Source organism: Tiliqua scincoides, chromosome 6 (genome assembly GCF_035046505.1).
Source record: "Tiliqua scincoides isolate rTilSci1 chromosome 6, rTilSci1.hap2, whole genome shotgun sequence".
In the NCBI taxonomy this organism is placed as follows: Eukaryota; Metazoa; Chordata; class Lepidosauria; order Squamata; family Scincidae; genus Tiliqua; species Tiliqua scincoides.
In genome coordinates this window covers 2,315,305-2,321,485 of record NC_089826.1, presented here as the reverse complement: position 1 = coordinate 2,321,485, position 6,181 = coordinate 2,315,305, and the positions used below count along the sequence as shown (strand labels likewise).

Here is a 6,181-nt window from a genome sequence, read left to right as displayed (position 1 = left end):
AGAACTGTATCCAGCATGTAATTAGTCTGTGGAACTCCTTGCCACAGGAAGTAGTGATCTTGCCTAGATGCCTTTAAGAGGGAATTGGACAAATTTCTGGAAGAAAAGTTCATCACGGGTTCCAAGTCATGGTAGGTAAGTGCAAGGTAGAGGCAAGCTGCCTCTGACTGCCAGATGCAGGGGAGGGCACCGGGACACAGGTTGTGTCTGTTGTCTAGTGTGTTCCCTGAAGCATCTGGTGGGCCGCTGTGTGATACAGGAAGCTGGACTAGATGGGCCTTTGGCCTGGTCCAGCGGGGCTGTTCTTATGTTTTTATCCTGACTTGTTTCACAAATAAAGGCAAAGCTGTTCATCAGAGCTCAATTAAACAAATAAAAAAATAGCATTAAAAAGATGATTCATATAAAGTTTAAAGTCTTGCCCCAAACAGCAAGAAAACACAACAGGAACAAATCTCGCTCCGAACCCAGTTCCCAAATCCTCAGATGTCTTATAGAGCAGCACATTTCCACTCTAAAGTGAAGCATGAAGCAATGAAGAAGGCCACCTTGAGAGCAAAGGTGCCATGGCCAACAGATGGTCAGGGGACCTGGGATGCCAGGGGTGGGTGTCATGCGATGTCACTTCTTTTTTAGGAGTTTTTGAACCATTACAAAATAAAGCCAAAGCATTCCGGTGTTACTCAAGATGTTGGTAGTAATTACTGCAGTAAAATACAAAGGGCCCAATCCTATCCAACTTTCCAGTACTGATGCAGCTGCTCCCAGCCCCAAGGCAAGGGAACAAGCATTCCCTTACCTTGTGGAGGCCTCCATAACTACCCTCCCACCACAGGATGCAGTGCAAACCCCATTGGCACGGCTACACCAGGGCTGGAAAGTTGGACAGGATTTGGCCCAAAGTCACCGAACACAATGGTTGGTTGGTTGGCAACCTTCAGTCTCGAAAGACTATGGTATAAGCCTACAGCACCCGGTATTCCCAGGCGGTCTCCCATCCAAGTACTAACCAGGCCTGACTCTGCTTAGCTTCCGAGATCATAGTATAAGCCTACAGCACCCGGTATCCCCAGGCGGTCTCCCATCCAAGTACTAACCAGGCCTGACTCTGCTTAGCTTCTGAGATCATGGTATAAGCCTACAGCACCCGGTATTCCCAGGCGGTCTCCCATCCAAGTACTAACCAGGCCTGACCCTGCTTAGCTTCCGAGATCATGGTATAAGCCTACAGCCCCCGGTATTCCCAGGCGGTCTCCCATCCAAGTACTAACCAGGCCTGACCCTGCTTAGCTTCCGAGATCATGGTATAAGCCTACAGCCCCCGGTATTCCCAGGCGGTCTCACATCCAAGTACTAGCCAGGCCTGACCCTGCTTAGCTTCCGAGACTATGGTCTAAGCCTACAGCACCCAGTATTCCCAGGCGGTCTCCCATCCAAGTACTAACCAGGCCTGACCCTGCTTAGCTTCCGAGATCAGACGAGATTGGGCATGTTCAGGGTACAGTTTGTCCATATATCACTTGTGCTGGAACATGGGAACAGGCAGAAGAAGAAGGTTTGCGCATGGCAAGCCCATGCATGTATATCCAGAAGTTGGGCCCCGTGAGTTCAATCAAGCTCACTCTCAGGGAAGTAGGTAGAGCTTTGCAGCCATAACCCACTACCCTAGAAATGGGGGTGGGGGGCGAAGGGTGTGTGGCCAAATGGCAGGAGGGAATGGGCAGAAGCAGATCCCCTGTGGGGAAAGGAAAAGCCAAGGTGACAAGAGGGGGTGCCTGTGATATGGACCTTTTGCTTGGGCAGGCAATGAGCTTTGAAGCCTTGAAGGTGCCACAAGACCCGGCTTGGCTGTTTTTGTCTCTCACAGGCTTAGAAACAAGGAAGGAGCAACAAATGGTGAGCAGAGCAGGGGGTTGATTGAGAAGAGAGGGAGGCACTTGTCTCCCAGTGTTGTTCCAGCAGTGCCTTGCCAGACTGCTGGAACAACACTGGGAGACAAGGAGGCTTGTCTTTCCTGCCTGAGGGCCAGTGGTGGGAGGCAGAGGGGTGGACCAGATGGGCCCCTGGTCTGATCCAGAGGGCTTTTCTCATATTCTTATCTTCTCCCACCCAAAGAGCCTCTTCCAGACTCTGCCAGCTGATATGCACCATTTGTCTTCATTCACTCCCGGGAGGGGGGAGGAGGGGAGAAATCACCTTACAGCACCCTCCCTGAGGCCAATGTCCTTGAAGGTGCTGATGGGAGGAAAGCTGCCATTTAAGGAGCTCCTTCGGCCAGTAAACATGCTTTGGTCTTTGCCGACTCTGTTTTGTCCCTTCCAGGCAAACTCGCTAAGCTTGGCCTCACAGGCTGCAGCTCTGTGCCAGGCTCATCCACAGCATCCAGTCCTGCCATGTTGGCATCCTTCAGTCTCGGAAGACTATGGTACTATGGTATCGCGCTCTGAATGGTGGATCTGGAACAGAGTGTCCTCTCCAGTGCGCGAAGCCTGGGTAAAGTAGGTATGGAGGATAGGCTGTTACCCATGCAGCAAATCCCCCCTCTCTGCGTCGCTGAAATGGTCCAATGGAAAGGCAGAAGCCAATACAGCTGGTTCCAGCCGCAGAACATGACTGTGTTCAGCCATGAACTGCCTCAGGGACTCCGGCTCCGGATTTTGCCTCGAGGTTGACTCCTGAAGCCTTTTCCGTAACTGGATGTAGCCACAAGGCAGTGGAGGTTTGGGATCAGAGTTTTCCTTCTCTCAGATGAGCTGCCTTCCCAGGCTGACCAGTCCCATCTACCCGGTGACTGTTTAGTCACCTCTTACAACAAGTACAGCCAAACTGAGGGCCTATTCTTATCCCCCAGCCCCCAGGGGAGTTCAGGGAGTTCATGACATCCAGTCCTAAACTCACAATAATCTTGTATACTGTCATTTTAGTGCTCTGGCTATGCCACTGGTCACAGCAGGATGATAAGGGTCTTCCTGAAGATAGCTTGCCAAATCTCAGTGGGGAGGTCCCTGCAATGCTCTGGAGACTCAAGACACCAGGGGTCTCTGCCTCACTTCAGGAGTCTCACAGATGGTTAGATTGGCCCCCAATATTTATTGGATTCTGGGGGGATGCTTATGCTGATCAAGGCACAGCAAGCTGGGGGTTCCTAACTAGATGTGCTTCAGGCATTGAGATTGATAGATTAGTTATCTATCCTAAGCCCTTAAAAGTAATCAATGTCTCTGATAAGGGTGGTCTGGCAGACCTGATGGCACCACCACCATGCACCCACAAGCTGGTGTTTTATTGCCTTGTTGTCTTCCTCTGGATTTATGACTTGCAAGGCAGTAGCAGAGGTCAGGGGCCTCAAATGTCTGACTTGGGTCTCAGAGCAAACAGTGTCCATTGTCCATTGATTCACAAATAGCCCAGAATGCATGGAAATTTGGCATAAGCAGGCAGGCCTGATTTGAATGGTGCTGCCTGGCATAAGAACATATACAGTCCATGATTATTAAAGAGAATAATAAAAAATAATTCAAGAAATCACCAAGGGTAACACCACTATATCCTTTTTGAGATGTGGCAACCAGAGCTGGACACAATACTCCAGATTGTGGCCTTACTATTTGTTTTTACAATGGCATAATCATATTGGTTGTTTTGATTCTCAATCCCTTTTTTAATGAACTTAAGCATGGGATTGGCCTTGCTGCACATGGGCTTGACACATTCATCAAGCAATGTGCATCACTTTGCGCTTACTTACATTGAAGCACATCTGCCATTTAGCTGCCTGGTCCCCCAGTTTAAAGAGGTCTTTCTGGAAATCTTCACAATCCCTTCTGGTCTTCACCACCTGGAAAAGCTTTTTGTTGTCTGCAACCTTGGCTGTCTGATTCCCAACTCCAAGTCATTTATGAATAAGAGGCAATCCTAACCCCTTATGTCAGTGCTTTCCAGCTTTCTAGCACTGACATAAGGGCAATGCAGCTCTGAGCTAAGGGAACAAACATTCCCTTACTTTGAGGAGGGCTCAGTGAGTGACACTCAACTGCAGGATGCAGCACACGTCCCATTGGCAGGGCTATGCCAGTGCTGGAAAGTTCTGACATAAGGGGTTAGGATTGCGCCCTAAATTAAAGAGCAGGGTCTTAATCCTTGGGGCACACTTTTTTACCACTGTGAAAATTGCTCATTGATACCTACTCTCTGCTTCCTGGTCTTCAAACAATTCCTAATCCATAAGAGGACCTGCCCTCTAAAACCCTGAATGTTGAATTTTTCTCCCTTTCCTATTACTTGGGGTCATCCAGATGTAAGGGGCTGAGACTCAGGGAACACAAAAGAAAGGACTTTTCACACAGTGCAGAATTAGCATATGAAGGTTGCTGCCCTCAGGTGTGGCAAGGGGCCACAGGTTTAAGAGGAGAAGTTGGTTGGTAGTTATTCTCCAGGGCATTTCCCAGTCCAGGTTCAGAAGCTGTGGTGGGGGGAATGATGGTAGAGATGGCCTTGCCTTGTGATCATGGAATACTTAACACCCTATTTGCATGAATGACTCTTGAGGAGGTAAGAATAGGCCACAATGAGGTCAAGTAATGGCCCATCTAGACCCAGCATTTAGGGCCCACCAATTGCTGGGAGTGGGAAGCCCACAACCAGAACATGATCTTTGTGTCTCTGGCCTGTCAGTTATCTTGAATCAGTGCCCTCTCAATTTAGGAGACAAATCCACTGTTGGTATTTTGAGGGACTGAACAGAGTCTGGAGTCCCCCCAAACCTCTCTGATCTGCCACCACAACATCCAGCCAAAGGAAGAAAACTGGTTGGCAACCTTCAGTCTCGAAAGACTGCGGTATAAGCCTACAGCACCTGGTATTCCCAGGCAGTCTCCCATCCAAGTACTAACCAGGCCTGACCCTGCTTAGCTTCCAAGATCGGGCATGTGCAGGGTAAGCTATATGGAAGAAAACTACTTAATCCCCTCTCCTCAGTTGCTGCTTTGCTTCAATTCTAATAATTAATGTCCCATTTTACAGATGGGAAAGTTGATTCGTAGAGACTGGGAGGATTGGACCAAGCCTGTATCCCAGCCTCTGTCTGTGCAAAGTGGAAAAAGACTAGATTTGTGTGACCCACTTATGTGATATCCCAATGGGGCAGGGTGACCAGATGCAATGGAGGACAATCTATGCCTTTAACCATTGTCTAAAAGAGGGAATTTGGCAGGTGCAGCTCAACATGGAAGAGTAAGCTGCATGGGTCAAAATTCCCTCTTCTAGACAAAGGTTAAAGGTATAGGCAGCACTCTGTCCTCTATTGCAGGGGTGTCCAAAGTTTTTGGCAGGAGGGCCACATCATCTCTCTGACACTGTGGGGGGGGGGGGCAGGGAAAAAAAGAATTAATTTACATTTAAAATTTAAATAAATTCACATAAGTTTACATAAATGAATATATTAAAGATGAACTTATATGAATGAATGAAGGTCTTCCAATAGCTCAAGGCCTATAAATCTTACATACATAATATCTTACATATTACATATCAGTGGTTCTCCAACTTTTAGCACTGGGACCCACTTTTTATATTGAGAATTTGTTAGGACCCACCAGAAGCGATATCATCAAGCAGGACAGTTTTTAACAATTCTAGGCTGTAATCCTACCCACACTTACTCAGGAGTTTGGGAACACTCCTGTTCACCAGCTGGTTCACCAGGAGTAAGTCCCATTTACTATTATTGTAAAAGCATATATATAGTGGCCTGTTAAAGGTACAGATCTGTGACATTTCCCCAAACGCAGTCACATACCATGGGAGCATCAAGTCTAACATATTAAAAATAGAATATTGAAATGAATGGGGACCCACCTGAAATGGGCTTGTGACCCACAGTTTGAGAAACACTGGGTATAGGATGTGTGCACAGACATTTGCTAGACTCTCCCTAGAAATGGGGTTCTAGGACTGTTCCCCCAGACTTTTACAGGGCACCCAGGGGGGCTGAACTGGAGAGCAAGAGGTGCAGTGTGGGACTTCCAGGCCAGAGAAAAGGCTGAAATGGGGTTCATATGTGATCCACACCGTGGCAGCAGAGTTCGTGGAGCGGAGCACCTGCTGGACTCCTGCCTGTCCAGGTGCGGTGGTGGGCAGTGGCGTAGCCAGAGGGGGGCAAAGCGGTAAGTTTTGCAGGGAG

The 6,181-nt window shown here is 48.4% G+C and overlaps 1 pseudogene; it reads right to left on the bottom strand.

The window, feature by feature from the left end:
* Positions 1–1,396: 1,396 nt before the first annotated feature.
* LOC136656359 (5S ribosomal RNA) lies at positions 1,397–1,517 on the bottom strand (annotated as a pseudogene).
* Positions 1,518–6,181: the final 4,664 nt, after the last annotated feature.